Below are 22,457 nucleotides of genomic sequence, written 5' to 3' on the forward strand. Positions count from 1 at the left end.
ATAAATATGCATTTATATATATATATATATATATATATATATATATATATATATATATATATATATATATATATATAATATTAAAATTTTTATGATGAGTACAATGATAACAAATTTTTAGAGTTTGAAACTAAATTTAAGGACAAAAAATCAATCTAAATCGTAATGGATAGATAAAAAAATGACAATTTTGATCTAAATAAAAAAATAGAAAAATTATAAATAAACCTCAAAGGTAATAAGACTATAAATCTCTAGCAATTGTTTTTTTAAATTTTCCTTACAATCTATGTGTATGCTCCTCTTCATCCAATTATTTTGTATTTGATATTGTTATTAGCATAGAGAAAATATTCATCATTCAATATTAAAAATCTATTGTTTTTTTATATTTATTAATCATCTCCATTATTGAAATTATTTAAACAAAATATAATTTATATCAAATTATTTATAAAAATATAATTATATAAAAACAACATAATTTCATTGATGTGATGTACTATAAAATGATCCTAGAAGAAATTATTTTGAGAAAGGCGACAAGGCCCACGAACAGAAAGGACGAACACGTGAGTGAGTAGCGCTCACTACCAAACCGTGCCCTCACCTTGCGCGAGACGGGGATCGAACTCTGGGAAGCCACGCTGACACTCGGCGCGAACACCCCTACGCAAGGGACCCGCACTGCAATAGCCAAAATGGGCGTTGGTTTTGAGAAAAGGCGACAAGTCACGAACTCAGGACGAACACGTGGGGAGCAGCATCACCACCGAACCGCGTCCCTCACTTTGCTCGAGACGAGGGATCGAACTCGGGGAGCCACGCCTCGATACTCGTGAGCGAACACCCCACGCAGGTGACCCGATGCCATGATAATCAAAATGGTCGTTGGTGTAAGAAATTAAAAATTTAATTCCATATCAAATAATATTGATTTTGAAAAACATTGCCAACAACATTTAATAATGAACATTTAACAATATAAATTAGCAACTTTAAAATTTTTTAATAATGCAATTTTTGAAATTATCTTAAATATTTTTAATAATATATGATTTTTGTAAAAAAACCTTGGTTGGCAAGGCTTGAACTTGAGACATAAGCATTGTTATGAATTTTAAAAACCACTACATTAACAAACCCACCAGTAAATAATTTATAAGAATTGTTTTTTTACTGAAAAAGATATAATTAATACATAAATCTTATGCTATTGGCATTTAGTCCCACATCGACTATTTTATGAAAAAAATAATCTAATAATTGCCTATAAAAGGGAATAATGGTCATCCTAACCATTCTATTTGAGTTTTATTTATTTTAAATTATTTTTTAAATTATATTTCAAAAATTTAATTTTTAAAAAAATAAAAAAATTAAAAACAAAACCCGCGGTAGACCCAAGCAATCGGCGGGTTCGACCCGACCCGCTAGTTTGGGGCGATGGCCTTAGCCGGTCCGGGTCATATTAGTGGTGGCCTGAGCAGCCCGGGTTAGTCGGGTCAACACGCCCGCCGGTTCGACACTATTGGCCGAGCCCTGTTCCAGTCCGTCTTTTGGCCGACCTAAACCCATCGGGTCAAGCCGGCCGGGCCTAGTTAATCGGCCCGTGCCCTATATATATATATATATATATATATATATATATATATATATATATATATATATATATATATATATATATATATTTGACCCGGTTTTTATGTTGTTGTGTTAAAAAGGCTTATAAAGAGTGCATCACTCTCCCAGACGCATGTATACAAGAATTTCAACTCAAAACTACTTATTTAAGAAATACAAACCTTTGTTGGTTGAATCAACTCCTGGTGGTATTAAAAAAATCTTATGATTCTTTTACGAAATTAACTAGTATAATCATACAAAGTTGCTAAATATACTAAATCAAACCCTAAATGCAACTTAAAGAGACATACCAATTTAAATCACCATGAATAAAGTTTTGAAGGCACTAATACTATATATTCATGATTATTTGTCAAAAACATTGTCAAAAACTTGTGGAGGAAGTGAAAAAAGGATGAAACTACATGATTGAAAAATAAGTGTCTATGGAAGAGTTGTCTTGCAATTATCCACAAATCAAAAACCCACTTTTTTTAATAGGAGAAATATAATTTTTATTGTTAAACTTTATGACACATTTTGCAACTCAATAGATCGTCGCAATTTGTGTCGCAATTCAAGTACATGCTTTGGTCTCCAAAGTTTTTGCAACACATTTTCCCGACATCGATAGATCGCTGCAAATAATGCTGTCGCATTCATGTCAGCAAACCAATTACATCTTTGAGTCCCCAAAATTTTTGCGACACATTTTTGCAACGTTTCTCGAATGGTCGCTTTTTAGCGATGCAATTTGGTTTTTTCCGCAATATTTTTTGGTTTTTTGTCGCACATTGTTGTAATTTGTGTCATGCAAATTTGTAACACTTTTCTACACGTCATAAATTCATGTGTCACAAATAACATTTTTTTGTAGTGTATAAGTACTTGATCCGATTTTCAAACTATTACTATTAATTTATTAATAACACAATGGGTATAAAAACATATTTGAGTTGCTTTTACTATTTCTTTCTTATTATTTTTATTTAACAATATAACAATAGTAAAATTAACTCAGGGGTTAAGATCACTTTTTTAAAAAAAGTCCTAAATTTAATCATGCTTTTGGGTGACTTAGAGTCAGACCCGTTATACTCGGTTAACTAACCTGCACTCTATAATTATGCTTCCAATAATCATTGTTGTGTGTCACACCATTAGTAAGGTTAAAAAATTAAGGATGGGTTAATAATTTTAAATGAATTTTTAAATAAATGATTTGAAAAAAATAAATTTTTTTGGAAAGCTTGAAAAATTTTTTATGAAGCAAAGTGGTATGTTCTTTGTTTAGGTGGCGTTTGGTTGAATGTAATCTAGAATATGGTGGATTTTTTTAGTTATAATGTAACTAGAAATATATGGATTTTTAAAAATACAGATAGTAGTTAAATTTGATGTTTGGTTAGATATAACTCGTAGATGTTGTATTATAAGATTTTTGTATTTGCTTGAGAAATTTGTAAATTTGGAATTAAAAAAATCTTTTATACACCAAATATTTTAATGTTATTTTAATAATTTTAAGTATCGTATTAATTAGTTTAACTATTAATTTTATTATTAAATTAGTTATTAAAAATTATTATTATTATTATATTTATTAATTTTTAATTTAATTAGTAACCCAATAAAAAAAGTATTTATGAATTCTTCATACATTTCTACTATATTATTTAATAATTTTAATTATAGTATTGATCATTTAACTATTAATTTTTATTATTAAATTAGTTATTAAATAAGTTATTAAAAATAATTATTAAATTTATTATTAGATTTTTATAATTTATATACTAAACAAAAATATACATTAATGTTTGACAATATTTGTTTTTCTTAATCTGCCACATATATAAGTCATGAGTTATGTATGTGAATAAGTCTAAAACAAAGAGATTTGGTTTTACACCCAAATTGGGCGAAAAAGCAAATCCCTCATTTAATGTAGTTTGAGTTACATCGATTTTAGAATCATGTGAACCAAAATACCGTATTTCAAAAAACCGGTAACTCAAGTTACATTTAACTCAAAAATCCTCCAATCAAACACTACTTTAATAGTTTGATAAAAACATTGATGTTGTCTTATTAAATTAAAAATAGTATTCACAATAATATCACTTCAATTCATGTGATTGTGGATTTGTCACACCGGATTGCATTTTACCACTTAAAAATTAAGTATAAATGAAAACAAATACTTAATAAATTAGTGTTTTTATAAACCTTAAAAACAAATATTTATAAAGGTATAGATTAAAAAAATAAAAATACTATAAGATATTTATAAAAATACTAAATAAAGAGGGTTTTTATAGTTATGTTGTGTTAGGATGGGTGAGCAATAATTTCTCAAGTCTTTGTTAGTCATGTGCTTGTGGATTAACCCATGTATTATGTGAAAGTAGGCACGAAGGATGAGCATCTTGTCATTTGAACCAATATTGCAATATAATCCAAATCCATATCAACATGCTTTTTGTTTTATCTTAGGCTACGAATATTTCTAGGAACCATGTCATTATATTGATGGTGGTGGGCACCGTGTCAATATATCACCATGCTTTTTGTTTTATCTGGGAAGAGGAGCGGGCGAACCCACTGGAGACCCTGCGACGCGAGCATGCCTCGGTGGAACAAATGGGGACGAGGTCACGCTCACATGGGCGCCGAACCACCCGTACACAACTCCCGGAAATGTGCCTCAGTCGAGAATCGAACTCTCACCACTCTCGGTGAGAGCTCTATCGGCGACACGTGTACCAATAGACCCAAAGGTCGCTGGTCGCTTTGTTTTATCTTTTTACTCGTGAATATTTTTATTGGACCATGCCAGCTAATGGTGGTGGGCACCATGGCAATATAATGTTTGACATCAAATTAGTATTTGGAGTGGAAAAAGCCCAACTTGTTAGCTTCAACACTCGGCTTTAACGAAAGAAACTTGTAATGTATTAGTCGAGTTTTTTTCTTTTTTTCTTTCTTTCTTTCTTGTTGTATTATCCGTTCTTGATATCTCGTATACCGCCTTCCATGACATGCTTCTAAAAATAATATTTTAACCACCTCCTAAAATGCCATTATATGATCCCACGATGTGAATTCTTTCTTCCATGTCATCCTCTATGTATGTTCATCCTATTATTTAACCAGAGACAAAACTAACATCATTAAATTGATAAGGATGCAAATGTACATGCCAATCAAGTAATAATAGTGTGCGTAAAGCGAGTGTTGATCTACTGAAAAAGAAAGTGAATACTAGTAATAGCCTAATTATGAAAAAAATAACCTAAGTGATCAAGTGATGTGTGTGTGAACAAAAAGAAAATAAAAAACAAGAAGTACGAAGATAAAGCCGGGAGAGAAATCAAAAGGAAAAAAATGATATTCGAAGATAGTATCCATCTCGGGTATGAAAGTACGGGACAAAAAGTTGTCTATGTTTGTAATTGAAGTACAGGGACAAAAATTATATTTCTGACCGTTCGGTCTCGCCAATTGAAGTGTCATCCGAGTGGGCCTAGGATCTCCCAAGCCTAGCTTTTTGGAAGAATGTGAAAGGCATAACATTGATACTAGCCCCTGAATTTGGCAATGCCTTTTTCTTCACCCAAATTACCAATGTTGACGGGATGATAAAACTCCCGAGGGTCCTTCTTCTTGTTCGACATATTATTTTTGAAGGGTAAGGGATTCTTGGCTTGTAAAGTGGGTGTGCCACCTCCTTCTCTTTGGTTCTATCCTCAACCTCCGGGACCTCGAGTATGTCAACATTGGTCTTCTCACTGGAAGCCTCACCAGTTAACCTCACGACCACTTCTCAAAGTGATCGCCTCACATGTTCTCTCGGATTGGTTTTGGTGTTACTAGACAAACTTCCTTGAGGTCTCTCCGATAACGACTTCACGATTTGCCCTAATTGATTATCTAAATCATGTGATGAAGCGGTGTGGTTGCAGTGTAGCTCGACCGATTAAAAACCTTGTATCCGACGATTGGATGAACTTGGTCAAAGCTTCTTCTAGATCCGTCATCCGGGTCTCCAAGCCCCGAAACTCAATTCTCCATGTTCGGGGCTTGTTGTTGTTGGAAACCCGGTGGTGCCATGGCCTTTTGTTGCCCTTGATTACTCCATGAAAGATTAGGGTGGCTCCTCCAAACCGGATTGTAGGGTGTTGCTAAATGGATTGCCTTGAAACAAGGTCCCTCTGCGTATATCCCTGCAAGTGCACGGGGTTTGTCAAAGTAATAATCTCGGATGGCGGGTATCGAATCCACAGGGAATAGGGAATAAAAAAATACTTAATTCGATTCTTAGCTATGTGAAAGATCAATGATGATAAGTGTGACAATGATTCAATTCTCAACAATAAAAACAACAAGTAAGAGAGCAAAAAGTAAAGAAGGGGTAAAGGCGATCGATAAAGATGGGGTACCGGATAATGCTCCGCCTAGGATAATTGTTTTAAGTGCAAGAACCCTCTATTATGCTTCCTAATCAATGCAATGGTGAGTGGAGGAAATCCTTAATTACATAGTCCAAAAATCTAAGGTCAACTATGCCTAACTCTATACATGTCACGGAGGAGAGATTAGATAACCTCTCAACCTCGCGACTCGCATAGAGTTGCAATGAGCTCTAGGGATTCCAAGTGATAAATCTCTTCCCTAATTATAGACCTAACCCTTTGGTCCAGTGGAAGGTCCCTAACCACGATTAAGCCCTAGATACTAAGATCACCCTCATGCTTCACCCGCTGACGCCGCTAACTAAGCCCCAAATGGAAGTTCATCCCTTAGATCATTCACTCTATTATGGCCGCAAAGAACTCGAGGAACGGAGGTAGAATCTATTACGTCGGAGGGAAAGGGGACGCTCCTATACCTCTCGACTCACCCTCTCAACCCTCTCCAACCTAGCTTTTGTCTAATGCTCGTGGTGTGTCACTCACTCACAAGGTTACCAACGAGAACTCTCAACCCCTAGTGTCACTCTAGGGGAAATGTTCATACAATCAAGCATTCAAGGTTGGAACTCACAATAAACATCAATTAATTGAAAGTATAATAAAGAGATTCAATGAAACGAATACATCCTAGGGTTCACAAATACCCAAGTACCCACTAGGGGTTTTGCTCTCCATGGAGCTAAGTACAATCAAAGAAATAGAATGTAAAAAACAATAAATCCATAAAGAAACCCCCTCGATGGTCATATCGATGGTCTTGTGGAAAAGTCCTCTACTGCCGTCCAAGGATTCCCTCGTCCGAGTATAGGATACGCCCGACTGAAGCTCCCCTACCAACCTTCTTCCCTAAGGAATAACGATGTCGGAGCAGAGAGAACCTCCCCAAAACCTTGGCCAATACCCCTCAAAACCCTAGCCAAGCACTCTCAAGTTGGGGAAAAGATGGAGAAAAGAATAGTAAAATCAGTGATTCGGCTTTAAATAGGGATCGGAATCGAGCGTACTACAGGGCGTGGATGCTTCACGCCGTCAGTGGGAATTTCCACACGGCGTGATAATTTCCACACGCCTGCGTGGATTCTCCGAACTCCTGCTTTTCTCGGCCGGTCGCGAACATTCTTTCGCCATAAAGATTTGCCGCACGTGTTGCTACTGCTGCTGCTACAGATCCGTCTCCCGACTCGAATAGCTTCCCGAATCCATACTTTCATCCGAGTAACGCAAAGCAGGCACACGCTCACGCCGTGGATCACTTCCTTCTTCAATGATAGGCAAGTTGGTGGAGCTCTTGTTCTATGTGCGTAAGTCGGAATGCTCAAGTGTAACTCGCTCTTTGCGCCCTCCAATTGATGTGCCAAACTCGAATACGAGGAGGTTGGCACACACTCTAGCATCTCACACCCGACCTATGTCTTCGCTTGAACCTTAGCAAGATTTCCTCCAAAAATTAGTGCATTGTACTCCACATTGGCTTCTTTTCCTTCATACTCGGCCTCACAACCCCGCCTGCAAGAAAGTAACATAAAAACACACGTATTAGTGTAAAAACCCGAGAAAAGTAATGCTCAACATAAGGAATGAACGCTCGCATTCATATCGCACAAGCACTTATCACTTGGCCTCTCATTGCATTACCTACAAAAATCCACTTGTTCTACCGAGGGATATACCATCAATAGAAATAGGGCAATCGGATCGAAGCATGTTCTCCCCACACCCGTGCAACTAGTCAAGGCCGCCACTCTAGGAGAAGTTGGAGTATCTAATGCTCAATGATTCAACTAAGGCCTCCAATGAAGTATCTCGTATCTCATTTTCATGAAACCGGCTACCTTCTTTCTCGTCTCTTGTGTTCCATCGGTAGTCGCTCATGGCCATTTCTTCAATGAGATGTTGGGCTTCTTCAGGGTCTTGCTTCCCAAGGTACCTCCTACCGCTATATCAAGTAACTGCCTTTGTGCTTCTGCTCAACCCGTGCTAGAAAAAAATCTGAATGATCATCCACTCGAGGAACCCATGTTGAGGACATTTCCGCAGGAGCTCCTTGAACCTATCCCATATCTCAAATAGAGACTCCAATTTCATTTGCACAAAGGAGGATATCACATTCCTGAGCTTCGCAGATTTTTCGGGAGGAAAATATCGAGCAAGGAAAGCCTCTACCATCTCCTCTCATGTAGTGATCGATGCTCTAGGTAATGAATGTAGCCACTGTTTTGCTCTCCCCTTTAAGGAAAATCGGAAGACCCTCAATCTGATAGCATCATCCGTAACACCATTAATCTTAAGCATGCCACAAACTTCCAATAAGTTCTCAATGTGGTTGCTCGGATCCTCATCGGCCAAACCATTGAACTGTGCTGACTGCTGAATCATCTGGATGAATGCTGGCTTTAGCTCAAAATTCTGAGCCATAATCGATGACCGCACAATACTAGACTGTGTGCCTAAAACTGCGGGTCTGTTATAATCTGAGAGTGTCCTCTGCTGCTCATTCTTTTCTGTCATATTTTTTGACCCTTCACCTTCTACCTCAGCTTGATTTGACTATTCTTGCACAGGTTTTTTACCCCTTCTTCGAAGTGTTTGTTCAAGCTCAAGATCATCTCCAACCAATGTCAAAGGGTTCCCTCGAGTCATAACTTAGAGCTGCAACCAAAGAAAGAAAACAAATCAGAATGATGAAAGAATAAGAAAGTGTGGAATAGAATAAATGACGAATAGCTAAAATAGCAAAGTGCAAAGTGTCTCTAAAAAGCCTATTCTCCGCAACGGCACCAAAAACTTGACAACACCCTTTGCGTGTTGACCGCAAGTATACGGGTTTGTCGAAGTAATAATATCCTGGTGAGTGGGTGGCTTAAAGCTCTAGGGACTCCAAGTGATAAACCATATTCCCTAATATAGATCTAACCTTTGGTTTAGGCGAAAGACCCCTAGTCACAATTAAGCCCCCAAATACTAAGGATTATTTCAACGCTTTCACTGCTTGCTCACGCAACTAAGCTCCCAACGGAGTTCGCCTCTTAGGACTTCACTTTATTGTGACAAAGAAAGAACTCTTAGAACATGGATGTAGGTTAAATCACACCGAGGGGAAAAGGGGACGTCCCCGCTACCTCTCGACTCACACTCTCAACCCTCTCCAATCTAGCATTGTCTAACCCTCATGGTGTGTTACTCATTCACAAAGGCTACCAAGATGGATTCTTAACCCTAGTGTCACTCTAAGGGAAAAATCAACTCAATAAGCATTAAATATTGGAACTCAATTAAAGACATCAACTAAAAATATAATAACAGGTCAATAAAAACAATAACATCTTAGGTTTATAAGTCCAAGTACCCTCTAGGGGTTTAGCTCTCCATGGATCAAGATACAATCAATAATTAAATCAAAAGTAAAGATATACAATCCATGAATAAAACCCCTTGGTGTTCGTGTTGATGGCCTTGCAGAGTGGCCGCATCTTCTCCAAAGGTTCCCTTGTCAAGCTTTAGGGCACGAGTCGCCAGATCGACGCCGACAAAAAAACTCCCCCAATAACTCTCTTCCAAAGGAACGCAGGTGTCGAACGTCCAAACCTCTCCAAATGCCTAGCCAAAGCCTCTCCAAACCCTAGCCGCGAGTGCCTCCAAATTGCTATAGTGATTTGCTGCAGACTTTGCTATAGTATTCCACAAAAAACACTCGGAGTCCACACTTTCATTGAGGCAACATAAACGGGCACACGCCTCATGCCGTAGATCGCGATCGCATCTTCAAATAAAGCACATTTGACGACAATCTTTCTAGTATCGCATAAGTCACAACACATAAGTGTGACCGCCCTTGTGCCCCTCCTATTTGCATATTTCCTTGAACATAACGGAGGTTGGCACACACTCATATGTCTTTAAGCACAACTTGTGTCTTCACGCTTTGTTCACTCCAAGATTCCATCAACCAAGTGCACTCGTAATCTACTTTGGCTTTTTTTCTTCTATATTTGGCTCTACAACCCTAAATGCACAAAAAGAACACAAAAACACATATATTAGTGCTAAAAATCGATAAAAAGTAATGCTCATCGTAAGAAAAGAATACTTCATATTACTAATACACAAAGCACTTATCAAACACGCAAGTAGATTCAAATAGAAATGATTGCAATTAAGAAGACAAATAAAGCATCAAAGGTCCAACAACCAATGTCAATGAAATAAACTCTAGCGTTTAATTATAACCAAACATCTACAAATTATACCTCCATTAAAGGAGGGTAAGCATTTAAGATACAAATAATGGGAGGAGATATGAAAAAAATATGAATACCCCCTTCTCAATCGTGCTTGGGCGGATGATCGGCAGAGAAGCCCCTAGAAAAAGCTTCCACACACACCGCTAAAAATGAGTTTGATGTCTACAATCTTCAATCCCCTTGATTGTGGATCCGAATCTCCCTTGAAATAGATCCTTGAGTGCTCGGAGATTCATCTCCTTTCTTCCCTAACTTTGCTTCCAAGAGTCGCTCAAAATAAAAAGTAAAAAGTTACCCCAAAAAATCCTCATTAGATAACTATAAACTTCACCGTGTTGCTTCTTGCCCGTAAGGGCGTATCTGTCAGGGTTGTAAACTCCTCTAGATGGTACTTACGGGCATCCTTACAAGCCCAAGTCTTATCCATAAGGTCCTCCGATTTAGCTATGAATCCCCCTTTACGAGCATAAGTATGCCCACAAGGTTCTTTTGAAATCTACTTACTGCCGTAAGGTAGGCGTGAAGTCGCCCATAAGTCACACATACCATTTTTTTGCCTTGTCCTTATTTAAATGATGCCGAGAGAGCTCCAACTTCTTCATTTAAAAGTTTAGAATGTTTTTGCTCTCTCTTGTCTTGAAGTGCTTTGCCCTAAGCTCGTTAAAGTGAAACACGCTAGATTTAGCATCGAATTCCATAATATGATTCTAATACATGCCGAATAAGTATACAAAGTGATATAAAAATACATGAATGTTATACACTCATCAAATATAAAATGAAATAAAATTCATACTAATTATTAGCTAGCATCAACCGAACATTAGAGGTTTTTGACAATTTAGATTAAATATATAATTAATTAGATAGTTCAAATTACGCATGCGTTTGGATGGTAGGAGTAAACATTGTTCCCTTCTATTGTATATCCTAGTTTGGTATCTTATAAAGGGATAAACACTAATTTGATGGGGGAGTAGTAGAATTCCCTACAATGAGAGAATTTTTATTTAAGGGTGAGCAAAAATAGAGTACTCGATCCGGTTTTCAAATCTAGATCAAGTACTCCAATTTTTATATCGACAAAAGCTTGATCCATATCCAATTCGCTTTTAAACTAGATAGACAAAAGCTGGGTATTTGATTTACATCGGACTAGATATAGGATATAAATCGGATCCAAATTTAGAATTTGCTTAATTAAGTTGAAATATTTTCTAGTAATTTATTTCATATTCATTAAAAATATTGTTTTGTTTGGAGGAAAGTTATTGTTTCAACAAAAAGAAAAAGGAACTTCGAGAGAATACATCTTTTTGCCACATCGGTAACATTTAATGGAGTTAAGCATTTTGGCACCTATTTATAAACAATTTAGACTACATATACTAAAAGTGTTACAACTCAAACCATAAGCCCTCGAAATTGATAAAGAAGCAAAACCACTAGTATAGCAAAATTGTCCCTAGAAACTTCTATTTGCATTTATATTTGCCCTCTTTTAATTTTATTTTTATTTTTATTGATTATTATAATTAATTAAAAATAATTAATTATAATAAATAAAATGGATAATAATTGAAGTGAATTATTTAATTTAAATAATTTATTATGATAATTAAAATAAAAATAGTGAAGTGCATTGTGTAGTTTAAAAATTTTAATAATGATAATTGAAGTGGATATTAGTTATTAGTTATAATATTTAATTATAATAATTAAAATGAATAATTATATTTATAATATTTTATAAATGAATAAATTTAATTATTATCAAATAAAAATCTCATTGTTTATGCAATTATTATTTATTTACATTAAACAACATGAAAATAGCATGTAAGTAATTTTACTATATTTCTATCTCATTTTATTCCGAAAGAACAAAGCGCAACTTAATTATTAATCGCTTCAATTAATAATATAATTAATTATTTTAATTAACCATGTTGCTAGGAAATATGATTCCATGGTTCTATGAAAGATCTTAATTATAAGGAATGAATGTGATGAAGTTGTTAACCATGTTGTGAGGAAATGCGTCGGAAATTACGACTCTCTTTCTTTATGGAAAACAAGGGTTGAAAAAGCAAATGAACAAAGATCAAAAGTCATTGCGGACCGAAGACTCGGAATTAGTTCACAAAACCTAAAAAAATTCTTTATTTGTTATAAACAAATATTTTTTTAATGGATGCTCATCAGTAGCAATTTCAATCGTAGCAGTACCGGCATTACTATAGCAACTTCTAGATATTACTCGTAAGTGCCCACCCATGTGAAAATCTAGTAGTGTACCACGAGATCAAGTACTATTCCACCAACCAGGTGGTATTTTGGGACCGTCCGGATCGAATCGATCCCCGGCTGCTCATTCAACTCTTGTAACCCTATAAATACCCCCTCATTTTGTATACTTTGATATATAAAAAAGAGAAGAGAAAGAAAAGAGAGAAATAAAAGAAGAAAGAAGAAGAAGCTAATTCTTCGTGGTTTTTGGGTGTTTGGTAAATACTCGCTCTCTATTCTTATTACTATCTTTACATTTATAACATATATATTCTTAACACGTTATCGCGACTGAATTTGCTCATATGATTTTTAATTTTCTTTTGACTCATCTAATATATATGTTATATATGTGGAATCCATTTCTAACACCGAATGCAGGGAAGGATCGACGAGATAATATAATACTACCAAACCATACATTTTATTCAAATCAACAATACATAAGATTTTTCTTAGAAGCATACATAAAAAACATACAAAGATCTAAAAGCCACTAAGGCTAATATTGCCAAGATTTTTTAAAATAAACAAGAAAAACAATAATATTATTATTACTAATGAGGTTTTCCATCAAATCCAAATTAGCAAGCATCATCTTCTTTCGGCGTACCCTCCGATCCCGCCGATCGCTGACAAAAGTCGTAAAAACCTGTCGGGCCCCTTTTTCTCTCTCCGCCCTTCTCTCACTCCGCCGGCCCTTCGAGTTTCTCCGTCGGCAACTCGGCCGGCTTTTCTCCCGTCGGCAACTCGGCCGACTTTTCTCCGTCGGCCTCCTATTTTCTTCTCTCCCACTATTTTTTTACTTCTTCTTCCCTTTTAACTTATAATCACTTTCAAACAAATTTTTAATTCCCAATGCTCGCAATAATTGCGGTACGTATGTAACAAGACTCTAGTATACATGAATAGTGTCAGTATACATGAATAGTGTTATACATGAGCAGATCCAGTATATATGAACAGATGATAGATGCTTTTATTTTTTTATTCTATACTCTCTATTCTAATTACATGCTATATTATTATTTTGAAGAAAAAAATGGCAAATATCGCAAAAAGAGAATTTGAGGCCCTTCAAATCTCGGGAGCAATTATATATCCTGGAGCCTTGATATCAAGCTTCATCCGAAAGCAAAGAAACTCGAGTAAAAACTATTGAGGCTAATAACAATGAGCCTAGTGATAATAAGGCGAAGGCCTTAATATTTATAAGGCATCATATTGATGATGGCACGAAGAATGAATACTTGACCATCGAGGATCCACAGGGAATTGTGGTTATCCCCCGAAAGAGAGATTTGAACATCTCGAATGGTCTACTCGCCCAAAAGCACGCATAATGATTGGTCAAGCCTCGTGTTTCAAGAGTTTTTAAAAGCGTGCAAGAATATAATTCCGAGCTATTTAAAATTGTTTTCAAAGATTTGCCGCTCTCGTGGAGAAACAAAGGATAGAAGGAATGATGCTCGAGAAAAACATTTACAACATTTCACGCACGAAATGTTATATTACAACAACAATATAGAGAAAGAATTTTTACAAAAATTTCTCGAATTAATTTCTGTCTCCTAGTGGCGGAGCAAAACAATGAATTGTTGATGCGGAATCATCAATCTCGACCATCCGGATCAAGCACTTACGCCGTAAATTAATTTTTGGGCAAAGAAGATGGCGGTCGCAGTGCTAGTTTTTAAAAACCGCGGTGGACGAGGAAATTATGGTGGTCGAGAATACGCTGTGGTCGGGGGCCGAAATAATGTCGGACCACGCTGATAATGTAATTGATGTACATCAATGTAGCCACAAAAGCCACAAGATGGGGTTAGAGACAAAAGAAAGATACATGCTATCGCTAGTGGCTCGGAAGGTCATTGGTCCGAATCTTGCGGGACCCCAAAAATATTTTGTCCATCTTTACCAAGAATCACTTAAAAACAAGAAAGGTAAAGATATTGAGACAAATTCTTGACGACAACCCCATAGTTGATCCAATTGAGGATAATTCCATAAATAATTTAAATGTAGACCGAAAAATACATATTTAGATATGCTACGATTTCCTTATAGTACTAGTTTGTAATATGTCTTTATGTTTTTTTATTAAATTATGTTTTTCTTCTCGCTTTTGTTAGAATATGGGCTGATGATGAATGCATTATCGATTAGTGGGACAACACATACTATTTTTGACAAGAAAAATATATTTTTATATCCTTATCAATGAGAAAGGCATATATAGCCACAATAGCAGTGGTCATCGGACCCGGTTGAAGGGTTCTCAGAAGCGACGATTGATGTCGCTAAAATGGAACATCCTGCGCATGAAAAATGCTCTCTATTCCCCTAAGTCTAGAAGGAACCTTTTTAAGCTTTAGAGATATACGCCTCAATGGATATCATTTTAGGAGCCGGTTGATAAGGAAGGAAAAAGAATATCTTTATATTACACAAGTCGTTTCACGCCAAAAAGCGTGTACTTGAAAGCTTTTCCCACTGATATCCTCGGATTATATTTTACACGATATTAAGTGATGGAATCACATACGGTATTAACCGCAAGGTTAATGACCCGAGAGATATTTAAAAATATGGCATGAAAGACTTGGACATCCAGATTGCTATTATGTTGCAGACCGGATTATTACTAGTTCTCATGGACACCCTACCGAAGGATTATAAAAATCCTAACACATAATGAATATGCATGTTCGAAGATGTTCAATGGGAAAGCTAACAACTGACACCTTCTATAACAAAAGGTGATCGTGAATCTCCTAAATTTTTAGAAAGAATATCAGGAGACATTTGTGGACCAATACATCCATCATGTGGACCATTTTAGGTATTTTTATGGTTTTTAATCGATCGATCGGACTAGATGGTCCCATGTTTCACTTCACTACAAGGAATGTAGCATTTGCAAGGTTATTGGCACAAATTATCGGGGCTTAAAGCACAATTTCAGATTATCCCATAAAGACAATTCGTCTTGATAACGGTGAATTTTCATCAAAAATCATTTTATGATTATCAGTATGGCGGCTTGGAATACATGTTGAGCATCCAGGTAGCTCATGTACATACCCAAAATGGGTTAGCGGAGTCATTAATTAAAAAGACTCAGATTATTGCCTCAGTCAATGTTATTAAGGGACGAAACCGCCTACAAGTGCGTGCAGTCTATGTTTTGCATGCCGCAGACTTTTAATACTGGATCCCACTCCATCGCATGTAATTCATATTCACCACACCAACTTGTTATGGGTAAAGAGCCCCGATATTTCATATATAAGAATATTTGGTTGATGCGATATATGTGCCAATACCACCACCAAATCGATATAAAATGGGTCCATACGAACTTGGTATATATGTTGGTTATGATTCCCCTTCAATTATACTGATATTTAGAACCATTAACGGGGATGTATTTCATCGCAAGATTTAGCATTGTCATTTTTGATGAATCTGTCTTCCCTCGACAGGGAGAAATGATTACTCAAAATGAGCAAAAAGAAATCGATCGAATGCATCACGATTACATACATATGATCCTCGTACTCGATGAATGTGAACTTGAAGTTCAAAAGGATCATTAAATTGCAAAAATATTGCAAATGAAATACCGATGCATTCACCGATACTAAAATGGTAACCAAATCATATATATCCCACCGCTAATGCTCCTCGCAAGAATTGAGATTCCTAAGAATCCATTGAAAGAAAAATCAAGTAGAAAATAAACCACGACAAAAAGCGTGGAAGACGATTGGTGCCAAAGATTCGAGCTCCTAGAAAAAGAAGCGAGAAAAATAAAGATAAGGATCTCCCATGTGAAAAGGGAGAGGAAATTATAAAAACCCTCGTAAACGAGTTAATGAAGAATCAATGGGGGATGATATTTTACGAAAATGTTGAAAATTCGATTTGCTATGTAGATGATGGTCGAAGTGAATCGGCATGAGCACGAAATAAATGATATATTCAAATCACAATGTGGCTACGGATATATAAATAAATACCGATAATGATCGAGCCGCGATCCATTGAAGAATGTCGACAAAAGAAATGATTGGCCCAAATGGAAAGAAAGCTATCCAGGTGAGCTAAATTCCTATCAAAAGCGTGAGGTGTTTGGGCGATGAGATGCGACACGGAAGGATAAAACCGATCGGTTATAAATGGGTGTTTGTGAGAAAAAGAAATGAAAAATAATCAAATTATGAGATACAAAGCAAGAGCCGGTTGCTCGAGGTTTTTCTCAAATGCTGGTATTGATTATGAAGAGACATATTCTCTCCTGTAATGGATGGAATTAGCTCGATTTTTAATTGCCATGGCACAAGTAATAAATTAGATATCGCGATTGATGGATGTTGTCACAACATAGTCAGAGTGGATTACTCGAAAATGACATATATATGAAAAAATCCTCGAAGGATATGAAAAACAAACATTACAAATAATCATCATTTATACCTATAAATTACAGAGATCTCTTTATGGGTTAAAAGCAATGCGGGCGGATGCGGTATAACCGTCTCGATTGAATATCTTATAAAAAGAAGGATACCAAAATGATAGTATATGTCCATGTGTGTTTATTAAAAAGTTATACTCAACGGTTTTGTTGCGATAGCGGTGATATGTGGATGATTTAAATCTTGTAGGCACTTCTTACGAAATTACAGTATGCGACGTCATATGTCGAGAAAAGAATTTGAAATGAAAGATTTGGGAAAGACCAGTACATACTAGGTATACAAAGTCGAGGCACTTGTCCTCGGGGAATATTTGTAGCATCAATCGACCTATCTGAAAAGGTCTTGAGAGATTCAATATGGAGAAGGCTTATCCACTGATTGAGCCCATGATGGTCGTCCGAACTCTTGATGTTCGAGAAAGATCAGTTTACGCCCACGGGAAGAAGGAGAGATCGTTCTTGGTCCGGAAACTCCATATTTAAGTGCAATCGCTGCGTTAATGTATCTTGCGAAATAATATGAGACCGATATATAGCTTTTCTGAGTGAAATCTTCTTAGCAAGATACGGGATTCACACGCAACGTAAGACTCGAGAAGGAATAAAAGATGATCTTTCACGTTATTTTACGAGGAACTGAGATGCGGGTTTATGTCTATCGACAGAATCTTCGTCAACTCCAGCGGGTTTCATTGGCGTCTTTGGGTATACTGTCTGAGTCCTCGAAAAGAAGCGATCTGTCGGATACATGTTTTTCTTACTGATGATACGAGCTATCTCGATGGCGTTCCACGAAAACAAACTCTTACTGCTACTTTAACTCAAATCATGCTGAAATTCTAGCTCTCCAGTGAAGCAAGTCGTGAATGCTTGATGGTTCACGATCTATGAGTTGAGCGTATACGATTAAAGTCCCTAGGAATTACCATCGGTAACAACAAATGCTCGATAATTTATGAGGAACAGCGAGTGCTTGTGATTTCTCAAATACAAGGAGGTTATATTAAAGGTGACTGAGCAAGCACATGTCGCAAAATTTTTCACACTCGTGATCTCGAGAAAGAAGGCGTTAGTAGAAGTTCAGAAAGATTGATCAGGTGAGAATCAAGGCGATCTATTCACAATCAATTCCTAGTGCATTACTCAAAGACTTTATATACAAAATCGGGATGGAAGACTTAAGGATGTAAGTACTTCGATATGAGTTAAAAGTTATTTATTTGAGGAAGCGTCACTCTTTTCCTTACGCTGTCATTTGTCTCATGGGTTTTTCGAGGCAAGGTTTTTAATGAGGCGTAACCTCGGTATGCAAGATAGTGTCTTTCTTTTTCCTTATGCTAGGTTTTTATCCTTTGGGGTTTTCTAGCAGGTTTTTAACGAGCTATCCTTCTGGTCGTTAGCGTCCGAGGGGAGTGTTATAAACAAATATTTTGTAATGGATGCCCTTTTCTTGTGCTTGATTTCACCGTGCTATGCATAGGCACTACTATCAACTTCTCATTATCATTTGTAGCGCAGCAGCATCGTAGCACGCCCATGTGGTCTGTGTAGCGACTTTCGTCTTCACTATTCCTGACCAACGGTATTTTTGGACAGTCGGATCGAATCGATCACGACGTTCATTCAACTCTTGTAACCTATAAATACCCCTCATTTTGTATGCTTTGATATATAAAAAGAAGAAAGAAAGAGAAATAAAAGAAGAAAAGAAGAAAGAAGCTAATTCTTGAGGGGTAGGGTGTTTGGTAAATCTGTACATTCTCATTCTTATTACTATCTTTCTACATTTATAACATATATATTCTTAACATTATTAGATATGGAGTCAGATTTTGATGCCAATTGTGAGCACATGTTTTGGTCGCTTTGTGATAGCGAGGGTGAGTCGTGAGCGATAATTTCTCTCTAGTCTTTTCATCACTTTATGATAATGCTAGTACACTCACTTATAAATTTTTGCCTATTTTCAAAAACTAAACCAGGTTTTTCTTGTTCTCATTTAATCTGAATTCCTTATTATACTCATTATCAAAACCCTAGTTTTTATTTTCTCGATCATTATTTTTGATATTATAATTTAATTATTTATTTAATCTAAATACTTAAAATAAGTTTTTCAAATATGTAAAAGGTATTTTGAGTAAATACAAGAGTTTATTTTATTGTGTAAAAAATAATTTTGATATTATAATTAATTATCTATTTATCTAAATACTAAATTAAAGATTTTCAAAATTTATATGTGAGATTGTATGGTATACAAGGTATTGTAGAAAAATGTGATAATTTTTGAAATATTATAATTTAATTATTTATTTATTTAAATACTTTAAATTAAAATTTTTCAAAATTTTATATGTACGAGGAATATTTTGGGAAACTTGACATATTAGTAAGGTGATTATCATGACTAACAAAAACATGGTAATGCAAAAATTACTATGATATAAATTCTCAACCCAAACACGATAATCTCGTATTCGCACGTTTCCGTCGTATAAAATATCGTCGAGCCATCGATCTACTCGGATAATATAACAATATTCTTCGAGATCAAAGCCGACACCAGTTGTTGATTCACGTATGAGGTCCCATTGTTGGAATAGTTGGTTGCAGTTTACTCCTTTCTCTTTCTCTCTCTCTCTCTCTCTCTCTCTATATATATATATATATAAATAAGAAACCTCGAAGAAGGTACCAACAATTGCAATGAGAAAATCTAATTAGAAATTCATTTTGCTCCCTAGTTACCTTCCTTCTCAAATTTATATTTTATTGGTTTCCAAGCTTTATATTATACAAACCATGACATGTTTCTTTGCCGGTATGCAATAAAGAACATAGCATTAGCTATAAAAAGGAGTAATACTCCATACAATTCCTCTATTTTTCAAAACTATACATGTTTGGTACCCCTACTTTTCTAAAGCACGTGTCCCACTGAGTCCAAGAGCAAATGCCTTCATATTTTGCCGTCTAATGACCACCACGGCAGGAGATGTGGAGGATTTCCCAAAATGTAAAGTTTGGTCCCTACTTTTTCAGCGTGCCCTTTTGGTTCCCTACTTTTTAAAAATCGACGTCGTTTTGCTCTTAGACTAATTGGGCATGTTTTTAGAAAAGTAGGAGAGCTAAAACACTAAAACAAGTAGGGGAACAGAGGGACACTTTTTAAGTAGAGTAGATCTTGAGTATTGCTTTCTATAAAAAGCACACTTTTGTTGTTTACGATTTTAGTTTGTTATAATTTTTCCCTTAATAATATAACTATAGCAAAATTTAACTCAAGTGGTTAAGGTATATATAAAGAAAAAGTCTCAGAAATTGTAATCTTGTTTTATGGATGATCTAGAGTCAAACTTCGCCATGCGATTAATGCGCCTCACACCCCTATAATAGATGAACCTAGCAATCATGGCTTTAGTTACACCACTAGTAAATTTAAAAATTAAGATATCGTTTGTTTGCAAGCATTGGATTGTGAATGGCTTGGGAATAGATCTAATCCGTTGTTTGGTTGGCGGTATAGAAAATGGGGAAGGATTCTTGGAGGAATGAGATTTGAGAAGGACACTGATTACCCATTTCCTCCCAATCTTCGAGGAATGCCTAACCCCAAACTTAAAATTACCATTATACCCCGACATTAATTATTTTTCACCCGAAACACATCTCAGCTCGATGGCTGTCGTGCGTCAGATGCGCCACCGTTGATGAGATGCGGCTACACGCCGCACTGGAGCCGCTCCTCCGGCCTTGATGGCTCGAGCATAGCCAGAACATGGCGGTGGAGAAGATGAAAAATAATGGAGATGGAGAAAAGAAGAAGAGATGACGATGATGATGATGATGTGTTCTCGATTGTCTCTTTTTCTTCCTTCTTCTTCTCATCCTCCTGTCTCATATGATGCAAGTTGGAACCAATTGATGTGGGCCGAGCAGCGAGTTGATTTATTCATTAGATTTATTATGATATCATCTTCATCTTCTCGTTAGAATTAAAAACTGAATAATAATAATAAATATATATACGGAAAGAGATCAACGGTCATGATTAATTTGATATGCATTTGATAATTGTTTTTGTTTTTATCAAGATTCTAAAATTTTTCTTCAAAATAAATAATTGAAAAAGATAATTACAAAATAAATAATTTGATGACAATTTTAAAAATTTAAAATTAATTATAAATATAACAAATTTAGATTATAAGAATAATAATAACATATTACAACAAATAATATTAATAGATAATACATTTATTTATTTAACATTCACACTATAAAGACGTAAAAGGCGTTTTACATACTTTTTTCTTCTATTTACTTTCCCCATTCGATGAATTACTGCATGTCTTCCGACCAAACACGCGTTTTTCTTTAATCACTGTCACCATTTCCACATTACTCGTTTATATCTTATTCTCTTCGATCTAGATTCTTTCGCGCAAACGTATTTTAAGGTTTAAACTTTTAAATAAATGATTTGATAAATTTGTTTGAAAACCATGAAAAATTTTAATAAGAGACCCAGTGGTGTTTTATACATGGATTGATAAAACATTTGTGTTGTCTTATCACTTTTAAAATAAGTACACTCAATACACAATAATATCTATTTAAAAATAGGGACGCTCATATGTTGTTTTTATCAATTTAAATAATACAAATATTCAACAGATGCAAAATATTAAAAACAAGTATTTAAGAGACCTAAATTAAAAATAAAATTAAAAATAATTACAATCCCGAATAAATAAATAAATTAAAATGACAAATAAAACTATTGAGGTATTTATAAAATATTATTAAATAAAAGAGAGATCTTTTAGCTATGCTGTGTTTGGATGGGTAAGCAATAATTTATCTTTTCGCCCTTTTATCAGTGATGTGCTTTGTGAGATTGACCCATGTATAATGATGAAATAAAGTCACGACGGATGATCATCATTCGTCGCTTTCAACCAATACGTGCAATATAATTCCATATGCATATCAACATGCTTTTGTTTTATCTCTCTCCCTGTGTGATTATTGCTCATTGGGCGTGGATGTTCTTATTTGGGCATCTTGTTTGGGCTACTGGATTTATGTTCTTAATTTCCTGGCGTGGTTATTGGCAAGAATTGATTGAAACTTTAGCATGGGCTCATGAACGCACACCTTTGGCTAATTTAATTCGGTGGAGAGATAAGCCAGTGGCTCTTTCCATTGTTCAAGCAAGATTGGTTGGATTAGCCCATTTTTCCGTAGGTTATATATTTACTTATGCAGCTTTCTTGATTGCCTCTACATCTGGAAAATTTGGTTAATTTAGTTATTTAGTTTTTTTAGTTTTTT

At 35.5% G+C, this 22,457-nt stretch overlaps 1 non-coding gene across 1 annotated transcript; it reads left to right on the forward strand.

The window, feature by feature from the left end:
* Positions 1-8,112: 8,112 nt before the first annotated feature.
* LOC120252624 lies at positions 8,113-8,219 on the forward strand. Its single transcript, XR_005534081.1, has one exon. It is a non-coding gene; the product is annotated as a small nucleolar RNA R71 (small nucleolar RNA).
* Positions 8,220-22,457: the final 14,238 nt, after the last annotated feature.

The sequence above is a fragment of the Dioscorea cayenensis genome, chromosome 21, assembly GCF_009730915.1.
Source record: "Dioscorea cayenensis subsp. rotundata cultivar TDr96_F1 chromosome 21, TDr96_F1_v2_PseudoChromosome.rev07_lg8_w22 25.fasta, whole genome shotgun sequence".
Lineage (NCBI taxonomy): Eukaryota > Viridiplantae > Streptophyta > Magnoliopsida > Dioscoreales > Dioscoreaceae > Dioscorea > Dioscorea cayenensis.